The sequence below is a fragment of the Haematobia irritans genome, chromosome 3 (assembly GCF_050003625.1).
Source record: "Haematobia irritans isolate KBUSLIRL chromosome 3, ASM5000362v1, whole genome shotgun sequence".
In the NCBI taxonomy this organism is placed as follows: domain Eukaryota; kingdom Metazoa; phylum Arthropoda; class Insecta; order Diptera; family Muscidae; genus Haematobia; species Haematobia irritans.
In genome coordinates this window covers 76,534,619-76,548,152 of record NC_134399.1, presented here as the reverse complement: position 1 = coordinate 76,548,152, position 13,534 = coordinate 76,534,619, and positions in this window count along the sequence as shown.

Genomic DNA, 13,534 nt, shown 5'->3' with positions numbered 1-13,534 from the left:
AAATTGCTTCAGATTTAAATGTTTCCCATATTTTTTTACCCTCGTCCATTAGCCGACTTAAATTTTGAGTCTATAGATTTTGTAGAAGTCCATCAAATTCTGTCCAGATCGAGTGATATTTAAATGTTTGTATTTGGGACTAACCTTTATATATAGCCCCCAACACATTTAACGGATGTGATATGGTATCGAAAATTTAGATCTACAAAGTGGTGCAGGGTATAATATAGTCGGCCCCGTCCGACTTTAGACTTTCCTCACTTGTTTTTTACTAACATTGTGTTCTACCCTAGTGCATTAGCCGACTTAAATTTTGAGTCTATAGATTTTGTAGAAGTCTATCAAATTCTGTCCAGATCGAGAGATATTTAAATGTATGCATTTGGGACAAACCTTTCTATATAGCCCCCAACACATTTGACGGATGTGATATGGTATCGAAAATTTAGATCTACAAAGTGGTGCAGGGTATAATATAGTCGGCCCCACCCGACTTTAGACTTTACTTTTTTTTATAAATTTTTCTAAAATTAACCAGCATTTTCCTGGTGGTTTCACTTTTCTAGTGTTAAAATGTTGGGTGTCAAAGTGTAGTAAATATTTTTCCTAATACACAGAAAAAAAATTCACGAAAAAATTTCCAATTAAAATTTTAATTGAGTTTTAAAAAATATTCAATTAAAAATTTAATTGAATCAACAAATTTTTTAATTGAAATAAAAATCAATCACAAAAATTAATGGTATCAATTAATTTTTTAATTGGATTAATTTTGTGATTGAATCAGAAAAAAATTTTTTTTTGTGTGTAAGTACGAATCCATCCATCCATCTTTATGTGTGACTAAAGATATCTTTTAACGCTCTTCAAAGTTGAACTTTCTTCAAAATTAGTTCACTTTAACTTAAAATGTGGTCCCTTTGTTTTGAATGCATATGTAATCTTATATAGACTTCTAAGTGCTCCTTCTCTTCATGTTTAGATCTTTCTTTTTGCGCACATGTCCTCATGTCAACAACACAACAATAATAATTGATTGGATTTATTCTTGGAATAATATCAAAAAATTAAAATGTTATTCAATTTACCTAATTGCGAATTTGCCTTCTCAGAATATTCATTCAACATTCCCATGTACATGCAATGCGATGCGAATTTATCCCTGAACATAAATAAATGTTCGAAATTTAATTACCATGGCAATGTATCCCCTGAAAGCCCATATTGTTTATTTCTATCATTTAAATGATGCCAACATTTAATAAATCACTTTTGTCTCTAGGTCTATGCTATTGCTAACACTTTAAAAGATTCTTTGTCCCTGGTTTGATTTATTCAAGGTTCTTAACTCCTTCCCGGCAGAAATGCTCTGCTTTAATGTCTTAATTACGGATGAGAATTATTTTCAAAAGAATTGTGTCTTTATAAGTTGAGCATTCAGACACAAAGAATGAATGACTTTAAAAACACAATTAACTGGAACGGAAATAATTTTTCAACTTCCGTCAACTACTTTGCCAGCACCATCTAGAATTTTATGCCAATGCCAGCCAAGTTGTTTCACTCATTCAGTTATGGTCTGGTCTACATAGCCTATCGTAATTGTTCACTGTTCTGTGTGACAAGCACAGTGATTTTTATATACAAAATTTATACTGCAAAGCAACCAAGGCCAATAGATAAATAAGAGCCAAAGTCCAGAAGGGTCATCAGACTGTGATACCTATGAAAGATCGAGTTTTATGCAAGGTATCGACATCATACCCAGGTTGCTTGTAACATATATTTATACCCTTCACCACTACTGTGGTACAGGGTATAATAAGTTTGTGCATTTGTATGTAACGCCAGGAAATAGTGGTCATAGACCCATCTTTTAGTATACCGATCGGCTTAGAATTAAATTCTGAGTCGATTTAGCGATGTCCGTCTGTCTGTCTGTATATGTAATTTTGTGCACAAAGTACGGCTCGCAATTTAAGTCCGATCGTCCTCAAATTTGGCATAGGGACGTTTCTTGGGACATAGACAATCGCTATTGGTTTTGGAAAAAATCGGTTCAGATTTAGATATAGCTGCCATATATATTTATCCCCGATTTGGTCATAGTTAGCGTGTTTATCAACCGATTTTCTTGAAATACCGTACATCCAAATATTTTATGAACCTCAAAAATCCTGCAAAATATCAGCCAAATCGGTTCAGATTTAGATATAGCTCCCATATATATCTTTCGTCCGATTTGGACTCATATGACAACAGAAGCCAAAGTTTACTACCGATCTTCGTGAAATTTTGCACAGAGGGTAGAATTGACATTCTACCAATGCTTGGTAAATTTGATTGAAATCGTTTCGAATTTATATATAGCTCCCATATATATCTTTTGTCCGATTTGAACTTATATGGCCACAAAAGCCAGAGTTTTGCCGGGATTTGCTTCAAATTTTGCACAAGGGGTACGTTTAATAGTATCGTTAAGTGTGTCAAATTTTGTTAAAATCGGTTCAGATTTAGATATAACTCACACTTATATCTTTCGCCCGATTTGGACTTATATGGTCTCAAAAGCCAGAGTTTTGCCCTGACTTACTTCAAATGTTGCACAAGCGGTACTTTTAACGATACTATTGTATGTGCCAAATAGGGTCAAAATCGATTCAGATTTAGATATAGTTCCCTTATATATCTTTCGTCCGATTTGAACATCCAGGGTTTTGCCGTGATTTGTTTCAAATTTCGCACAAGGAGTACGTTTAGTAGTATCGGTAATTGTGCCGAATTTGGTTGAAATCAGTTCAGATTTAGATATGGCTCGGGAGCCACCGTGGTGCAATGGTTAGCATGCCCGCCTTGCATACACAAGGTCGTGGGATCGATTCCTGCTACGACCGAACACCAAAAAGTTTTTCAGCGGTGGATTATCCCACCTCAGTAATGCTGGTGACATTTCTGAGGGTTTCAAAGCTTCTCTAAGTGGTTTCACTGCAATGTGGAACGCCGTTCGGACTCGGCTATAAAAAGGAGGTCCCTTATCATTGAGCTTAACATGGAATCGGTCAGCACTCAGTGATAAGAGAGAAGTTCACCAATGTGGTATCACAATGGACTGAATAGTCTAAGTGAGCCTGATACATCGGGCTGCCACATAACCTAACCTAACCTAACCTAGATATGGCTCCCATATATATCTTCCGTCCGATTTGCACTCATATAACCAGGGGGGCTAAAGTTATACTCCCATCTTTGTGAAATTTCGCATAGATAGCAGAATTATTATTCTAACTATACATGTCAAATTTATTCAAAATCGGTTCAGATTATATATAGCTCCCATATATACGTACACCAGAGTTGGGGAAATATGGTAGACTGTTACACATTTTAGACCCATTTTCAATGGAAGTTTCCTCCAATTAACTGGATAGCGTTAGCCGATTTAAATTTTAATTCTAGAGAGTTTATAGAAGTAAAAAAATTGTCTCCTTTACATAGCTTCGAGCAAATGTGAAGTAGTTGATATGGTAACACAAATCATGGCCTACATAGGGGTTAAGGGTATAATATAGTCGGCCCCGCCCGACTTTAGACTTTACTTACTTGTTTGTTTTGCGCTATTGATACGATAGCATGTGGCCATATCGAAGAAGTCTGCGACTAAGGTGGGCTGCGCCCAGAGTGCGGCTGCAATTGCCTATCATAGTTCGCCGGTGGTCGGATTTCAAGAACAGAATTCGGCTACAGGCATCCTAACGAATACCATTCAGACTTGATGCTGCCTAATTCAGAGGCTCTAGTACCTCAAGTGACTTGGCTGCAATTGCCTATCATAGTTCCCCGGTGGTCAGACTCCGAGAATAGAATTTGGCTATAGCATCCTAATGAATACCGTTCAGACTTGATGCAGCCTAATTCAGAGGCTCTAGTACCTCAAGTGACTTGGTGAGAGCGGCTGCAATTGCCTAACCTTAGTTGCCCCAAAACTATCCTGATTTTATGACCGGTGGTCCGACTCCGAGAACAGAATTACCCTTGTAGCTTCTCTCCGCTTCAGCTACAGTATCCTAATGAATCTTGTTCAGACTTGGTGATATGCTACCTAATTCAGAGGCTCTAGTACCTAAAGTGTCTTAATCAGCGATTACCCCGACGACGTCTACGACTAAGGACGAATGCGTCCAGATTGATCATGTGGTAGGTTAGGTTAGACTGATATTTCAGGCTCACTTAGACTATTCAGCTCATTGTGATACCACAATGGTGAACTTCTCTCTTATCACTGAATGCTACCCGATTCTATGTTAGGCTCAATGACAAGGGGCCTCCTTTTTTTAGCCGAATCTGAATGCTGGTGACATTTCTGAAGGTTTCAAAGCTTCTTCTTAAGCAGTGAAACTTTGAAACACTCAGAAATATCACTAGCATTACTGAGATGGGATAATCCACCGCTGAAATGCATTTTCGTGTTTGGTCGAAACTGGGGTTGAACCCACGACATTGTGTATGCAAGACGGGCACGTTAACCATTGCACCACGGTGGCTCCCTTGATTATGCGGTAAATCGGTTAGGTTTATTACAGATGGTTTGACAGCTGCAATTACCTAATCTCAGTTGCCCCAAAACTTCCGCGGTTCAATGACTGGTAGTCGGACTCCAAGAACATAATTTCTCTTTTAGCTTTTTGCCGCTTCAGTTACAGTATTCCAATGAATCCCCTCCAGACTTGATGTTTTATAACCAAAACTCAGCTGTTTCTATGTACATCAGTCGATCGATAGAGCTCGTTCGACGTACAGGAACAGGCTGTTAAACTCCCAGTGTTCCGTGAGCTTCAACATTGAGATTCCGCGGGGGCCAAGAGCTTTGGATGATTTTGCGCTGTTAAAGGCGTCAGCAATTTTGGCTTAAGCAAGTTATATCAGAGATCACAAATACAACAAATTGCACATCTATTCACTCTTTCACTCTCAGGATGCTTCCAATTCCTGGAGTATCTCTTCGTATCACGTCATCGATGAGGACTGAGAATCTCAGTCTGAGATACCATCATCCCTTCCTTCTAGGTACAAGAATTCTCTTACGGTATACCACAAGTGACCTGTACCTAAGCCTAGGTTTCATTACTTCAGATACTCTCACCAAGTCTTCCGCTTGTGCTCTTCGACTACTTTACTAAATTCTAGATTTAGTTTTTTTTTTTTGAGTGAGACTCGCAGACGAGCGTGATGAGCATCACTCTCGCTGCTTTTGCTGATAATTTGGACCGCATTTGGGCATTTTGATCAGCGAGTATGAAAGTAGTGTCTGCGTTGATAATGTCTCAAGAACTTTTTTTTGCCACATGCATATCAGAGGAGGTCGGGAGCTCACTGAAGCTGCAGTCGAGGGTTTGATCAAAAAGTTGTAATCAGTTTTACCGTTGTGCCACTTTAGTGGTAAAATTGTTTATTTTTTGTGCGCAAAAACGAATAAGGGGCGATTTAACCTAATCAGGAATATTCCCCAGCGGTAGTCTTATAAACCTGCTTGGAGTTTTTCGGCTTGAAGATATTTGAGAAAAAGGACATCATGCACTTACAAGCACTCCTAGGTACTTCCACACAGAAATGCCAGGTGTTAAATTGAAGATTGGCTAGTGGAATAAGGTGGATGGACCAAGACGGCATGCTGTGTTTATATTAAATACTCAATTACAGCATAGGCAGATGTATAAGAGGACGCCGCCCAAGGATTCTGGATTTTGTGGGAAAGAGGCATTTTACTTTCGAAAGCACGGAAGGTATCAATCGACCAATCGAATATGGAGATGTTAATTGCCACATTTGTTGACTTCCTCATGGCCGAAAATTCTGATCAGAGCCAAGCTTATCTATCTAGTATTAGGAAATCAGTATGGTAATTAATTGAATATGATGGTATCGGAAAGACTCAAATATGATCGAACAAGGTGTGGAGCGGATTACGAAAGTCTTCAATATCCCAATTAAAGCAGCGAACCCTTGAGTAGAATAAGTTGGGAAAACTAGACCACCCTGGTCATCTAAGGAGTTCAGTAGTATATAAAATCTTGCAGCGTCACCTATAAGATATAACCGGGACCTGAAAGAGGTTCGACACAACATCTGGACTGATATTTGTGTCAGTAGTGAATCAGCGTATCCGATGCTCCTATGTGAAGGAAGATATTAGCCAGGATATATTAAAATATCGAAGGAACACTTTATACTATGTGGTACTAATGGACATACATATTCCTAAAAATCATAGTCTGATCCATCCACTGACAATACCATCTAGCGCCAGGGGAGTCATAACAAAATCAAACTTCACAATACGGTGAAACCACCGTAATGAAAAATCCACCGCAGAAAATCTTTTTGATGTTTGTCGAAAGTAGGATGATTCCATGACCCGTGATATCAAAAGCGGACATCCTAACCATAGCACCACTATTGTTTCCTTCAAAACAGTAGGTTTCCAGCAACTATTGGGTCATCATCCTTTGTGTGCAAGTCAGAAATAATAACCATGATACCACGGGTTATCTCATAGCGTTGGCTTTCTCTGTAAAACTTGAACCAAAGTTTTAGACTCCCTATTCCTCAACTTAAGTAGAACCATACATTACCATAACTCATCTCTCTAAACGACAGAAAATTTACATAATTGCCTTTGGTTCTTTTTTGAAACTCTCTATTTCTCAAATCACTAAATTGTCCTTCGAAATCACTGTGCCTTTGTGTAGCCCAAGAAACAGTTAAACAAAGGCTGCTGGTGAGCAAACTGTATGATAAGTTTATCTGCTCGTTCACCTACTGACATCCAACATAACAATCAACGTCACCAGAGAAAGAGCAAGAGAGAGAGATGTAAGTGAGACTTTGGGGCACAATGGGAGGAGGCAACTATGACCTCCTTTAATTCGATTCATTCCTACAGTCGGTATGAATTCAAGAAAATGTTCACCATTTTTCCCAAGTCTTAGATTTCTTTGATTCCAGTTCACATTTATTTTGTTACTTTGAATGATTCTCATACTGCGTCATTGGCAAGGGCCCACCACCCCATAAAGACAAAGCATCATGGTCCTTACAACCACCCACCCTATGGCAGTGGAATTAAATGTTTCCCTGGATTATTATTTAATTAAAGTAATGAACGTCAGTTAGAAACGATGAAAGTCATGTTTGTTACAAATATTGGTCATTAGTATTGGGGGAATTGGTTCATAGGAAGGGGGAGTGAAAGAGCCACCATCATCCTAGTCTTATTTTCAAAAAAAGGAAACTTGAAGCGGAAAAATTATGATTTTCATTATAGGGTCCATCCTAAAGTGGTATTGTGAACTCTCATTAATTTGGTGATAATTCCCTTAATGTTCAAACTTAGCAAGTGATGTGAGTGTTGGTTGGGTAGCTAATATTGTTAAGGGGAATTGTATATTTCCATCAAAATCTTCAAAAGTAGCTCGTTGTGCAGGACATCTTGCCAATAGTCCTTTTTTGTGTATGGCCGCAGAATTAGTTTTATAAAATCAATTTTTTAGTTCCTTAGGCAACATTAATGCAGCGGAAGACATATAGTGAATTGTGAATTTTAAAGGACCATCTCCGTAATACGAGTATATATTTGAGACTATACATTTAAAATAAAGGATTTTAGAAATATTGTCGTGAGGTCAAATATTTCATATCCATAAAATAGGAATGGGGATTTCGCTTTGAATAGTAGACGCATATCAAATACTTTAGTCGCATCCAGCTAGGCAGCGAATTCGATGATATCCAAGATGATGGTATGTGCGAAGAAGTTTCAATTCTTAGGAATGTTCACAATTTTCGGTTTTAGTCCCCACATTTTCCCTATTGCATTTTGCACGAGTACAGTCCTTTCTTAGCTTTAAGTTCAGTCTCCTGTCCAATATAACCCTAAAGTATTTTGCACACCCACCAACGGGTGGTATCGAAAATAGGCTTGACTGTGGGAAAACTTTCACAAATTTCTGCAGAAACTCACGGCGAATGCTGTCAAACTAAATTAAAAAATGTTCCGGATTTCTTCTATTCAAAATTAGGTTTTCTACAGTAGGTTTACGACTTTTGCGACATACGTATTATACCGTCGCAAATGTATGTCGCAAAAGTCACAGTTTGTGACAGGCCAACTCTGGTTTTTCATAAGATTTTAAGACGTTGTTGACTTGAAACCTGCCATAATTTCTACATGAAATCGATTTTGGAAATATAAGTTGTCGTTTGGAAATTTAAGTTGTCGTGAATACGTTTTTCAAGAACTTTAATAGCACATGAAGAATAAAGCAGAAAAAACGAATAAATTAAAATTTCTTTCTTGGAATCAAGTTCGCAAAATTAAAATTTAAAAGAGAATTTCGTCTTAATTAATAGCGTTCGTCATAGAATTAAATTCTGAGGCGGTGTCCGCCTATCTCTTGTATTTTTGTGTTCAAAGTGCAGTCTCAGCTTAAGTCCGATGGTTCTTAAATTTGGAATTGGGTCATTCTTCCGCTCAAAGACAATCGGTTCAATTTCATTGGTGTAGCTAGCGGGTCCCTTGGCGGTACTAATTGGTGCCCAATATAAATCTTTCGTTCAATTTAGATTCATATTACCACCGGGGGGTGGGCAAACTTTTCATTCCAATTGATTTAAAATTTTGCACTGAGAGTAGAATTAACTATTTATTAATGTGTGCCAAATTTGGTTCAACTCGATTAAAATGTACATAAATATACGAGTAGACCCACGCCTGATTTCGGGCAAATGTGATCGAAACATTCACCCATTTTCAACAGAATTTTCTTCCAATTGATTTGATATTTCACACAAAGAATAGATTTAATATTTTAATTGTGTCGAATCAAAATCGGATCAGATTTACTTAAAGCCACCATATGTCCCTCCGATATAGGCAAATATGACCAGAATACCCACAATTTTATTGATGATGAGTAAAGTCATGATGAGTAAAAATCGGGCGGGACCGACGATATTATACCCTAAACCACCTCTACTGAATTAATAAACATAAGCATTTGTGGGGTAACATTGAAAGAGGTTTGGGAGATAAACCGCATTTCCATATTTAAGAACATTAGGGGTACATGCATTAGCGTAGCTAGACAATTTTCCTAGGGGGAGCTATAGCCCCCTACCTAAAAATTTATATTTCATTTATTTATATTTCAACTAATGTTTTATTTCATAAAAATGAATAAAAAAATTAGACATCAAAATAACTCGAAAATTAATTTATAATAAAGCAAGTAAAAGTAGTTCCACACATTTCCCAGCAAAAAAATTTGGAAGTTCTTCCAAAGACACAACTTTAAAAGCACTTCCAGAAGATGTACTCCCAATGATGATCTTTATTTTAACTACTCAGGAAGTTATTTAAATTCAATTTTTTATAACTTGGTTTTTTCTTACTTTTAATGGGAAATTTTAACTTTTTTGTTTCAAATACCTTAAAAACGAAGTAAGAATTCATAAAATGGTACAAATAACTTGAATTTTGTCGAAAAAATTCTAAATATAATCTGAAAAACTTGTGAATTTTTGAAAATATTTGAGGTCAAATGTTTCCGACAAGCATGAGAATCCATTAAAAATTATAAAAATTATTTATTTGACAAAATATAACTGAATTTTTTAATTTACATTCAAAACATTGAATTCGGATCACACCTAAAGAAGTGATGCAAATTCAGTGCAACGGCTGCTGAAATGGATGACTTCCGTCCTATGACAAGCCCATGTTAAATTCATCGCTTCTTCGCCAATTTTGCACCACTTCCGGATCCAAAAAGATCATTTTCATTACTTTTTGTTGGCTGGGCTTGTTTATTTTTTATAAAAATGGAAAATCGTAAATAGGTTTTCAAATTCTGGGGGGGGGCTAAAATTTTTCTGGGGGGATCTAAGCCCCCTCCCCAGAGGCCTTCCTACGCTTATGGGTACATGGTTATGGGAGTTTCATAACAATCTGAACAGAAATGTCTAATATAAAATGCTATAGTTGATTCTGAACCTACAGAGTTAGTACGCAACTTATATTGAGTCCATCATTATAAAATCAATATTTCTGGTTGGCACATTTTTTGGCAGATCAAAGGTATTATACCCTCAATTACCCAGCAAAAAAAGCGTCGCCAAAAAAGTAATGAAAATGTTCTTTTTGGATCCGGATGTGGTGCAAAATTGGCGCAAAAGCGATGAATTTAACATGGGCTTGTCATAGGACGGATGTCTACCATTTCAACAGCCAGTACACTAAATTCGCATCACTTCTTAAAGTGTGATGCGAATTCAGTGTTTTTGATGTAAATTAAGAAATTTTGAGATATTTTGACAAATAAATAATTTTAAATTTTTTTTTATGATTTTTAATGCAGTCTAACGCTTGTCTGGAACGTTTGACATCAAATATTTTAAAAAATTCCCAATTTTTCTAGAATGGATTTTGCATATTTTTCGGCCAAATTTAAATAATTCTTAATCTGTTTCTAACCTATTTGAAATAAAAACAAGTACATACGGCCGCAAGTTCGGCCAGGCCGAATCTTATGTACCCACCACCATGAATTGCGTAGAAACTTCTACGAAAGACTGTGATTTAGTCCATACATGGTATATATTAGACAAAAAAGTTATGTATAGTTAAGTCTACAAATAATTACGAATCGATATGAACTTTTTGTACGTAGAGAGCCAGAATTGAAATATGGGGGTCGCTTATATGGGGGCTACATACAATTATGAACTTGATATGGACCAATTTTTGTGTGATTGGGGATCGATTTATCTGAGGGCCATATATAACTATAGACCGATATTGACCTAGATAGGCATGGTTGTTAACGACCATATACTAGCACAATGTACCAAATTTCAACTCACTCGGATGAAATTTGCTCCTCCAAGAGGTTCCAAAACCAAATGGACTGATATGGACCACTTTTGGCATGGTTGTTAAATATCATATACTACCACCACGTACCAAATTTAAAGCAGATCGGATGAATTTTGCTTCTCCAAAAGGAACCGGAGGTCAAATCTGGGGATCGGTTTATATGGGAGCTATATATAATTATGGACTGATAGGAACCAATTCCTGCATGGTTGTTGGATACCATATACTAACATCACGTACCAAATTTCAACCGAATGGCAAGAATTTTGCTCTTCCAAGGGGCTCTGGAGGTCAAATCTGGGGATCGGTTTATATGGGGCCTATATATAATTATGGACCGATATCGACCAATTTTTGCATAGGAGTTTGAGGCCATATATTAAAACCACATACCAAATTTCAACTGAATCAGATGAATTTTGGTCTTCCAAGAGGTTCCGGAGATCAAATCTGGTGATCGGTTTATATGGGGGCTATATATAATTATGAACCGATGTGGACCAATTTTTGCATGGTTGTTATAGACCATATACTAACATCATGTACCAAATTTCAGCCGGATCGGATGAAACTTGCTTCTCTTAGAGGCCTCGCAAGCCAAATTTTGGGGTCCGTTTATATGGGGGCTATACGTAAAAGTGGACCGATATGGCCCATTTGCAATACCATCCGACCTACATCAATAACAACTACTTGTGCCAAGTTTCAAGTCGATAGCTTGTTTCGTTCGGAAGTTAGCGTGATTTCAACAGACGGACGGACGGACGGACGGACGGACGAACGGACGGACGGACGGACATGCTCAGATCGACTCAGAATTTCACCACGACCCAGAATATATATACTTTATGGGGTCTTAGAGCAATATTTCGATGTGTTACAAACGGAATGACAAAGTTAATATACCCCCATCCTATGGTGGTGGGTATAAAAATTTAATTTCCCATTAAAATTATGAAAAAAGCCAGTTATAAAAAAATGACTCAAATGAGCATCCTATACAGTTAAAATAAAGAACCTCTTTGGAAGGATATTTTTGGAAGTGCTTTTAAAGTTGTGCCTATAGAAGAACTTCCAAATTTTTTTGTTGGGTAGCGGTGGTAATAAATCCAAATTTGTAAAAATCGGGCAATATTATTATGTAACAGCTACATGTAAGTCTAAATACGATCGGCTAGCACATCAAAATTTGAAATTCGAGTAACATTGGTTAATAAATGAGAGTATTATGACCAAATTAGGGGAAATCGAGCGATGCATATATATGGGAGCTATATCTAAATCTGAACCAATTTGAATAATAATTTGCATGTTTGATTGGTACCACAGAAGGTCACCTTGTGCAAAATGTGAGTAAGATCAGTTAATAGATGAGGCCTTTATGGTCAAAAATAAAGTTATTAGGAACAATTTTTTCAAAATCGGGCGATACATATATATGGGAGCTATATCTAAATCTGAACCTATTTCGATGAAATTTTGCACATACAGTAGTGCTATTGAAGATTACATATAGCCAAATTTGAGAACAATCGGTGATAAATAAGAGTTTTACGGCCAAATTTGGATTATTCGGGCGATATATAAATATATATGGGAGCTACATCTAAATCTGAACCGATTTCGATGAAATTTGGCGTAATTAAAAGGTAGTCAATAAGATTACTTTGTGGCAAATTTGGCGCCAATAGCGTTGTGCCGTGTGCCTTGTGCCAAAAAAAAAAGACGCCATATACCAGATTTTATAAAATTCGGTAAAATAATTGCGACCGGAATCCTGCGAACAACAAATACATGAAGGACGGACGGACACCCAGGGATCGGTATATATCGTATGGGGTCTAAAATCAATATTTCTGGTAGGCATATTTTTTAGCATATCAAAGTTATTATTCAATTTCTATAGAAATAAAATTTTGACAAAATTTTCTATAGCAATAAAATTCGACATAATTTGCTATAGAAATAAAATTTTGCCAAAATTTTCTATAGAAATAAAATCTTGACAAAATTTTGTATAGTAATACGATTTTGACAAAATTTTTTATAGAAATAAAATTTTGACAAAATTTTCTATAGAAATAAAATTTTGACAAAATTTTCTATAGAAATAAAATCTTGACAAAATTTTGTATAGTAATACAATTTTGACAAAATTTTTAATAACATAGAAATAAAATTTTGACAAAATTTTCTATAGAAATAAAATCTAGACAAAATAAAAAAAAAAAAAACAAAAAATAAAATAAAATTTTTACAAAATTTTCTATAGTAATAACATTTTGACAAAGTTTTCTATAGAAATAAAATTTTGGGGATCGGCTATATATAACTATAGACCGATATGGACAAATTTTGGCATGGTTATTAGCGGTCATATATTAGCGCAATGTACCAAATTTCACCATGTACAAAATTTCAACCAGATCGGATGAATTTTGCTCCTCCAAGAGCACCGGAGATCAAATCTGGGGATCGGTTTAAATGGGGGCTACATATAATTATAGACCGATATGGACCAATTCCTGCATGGTTGGTAGAGACCATATACTAACACCATGTTCCAACTTCCAACCGGATCGGATGAAATATGCTTCTCTTAGA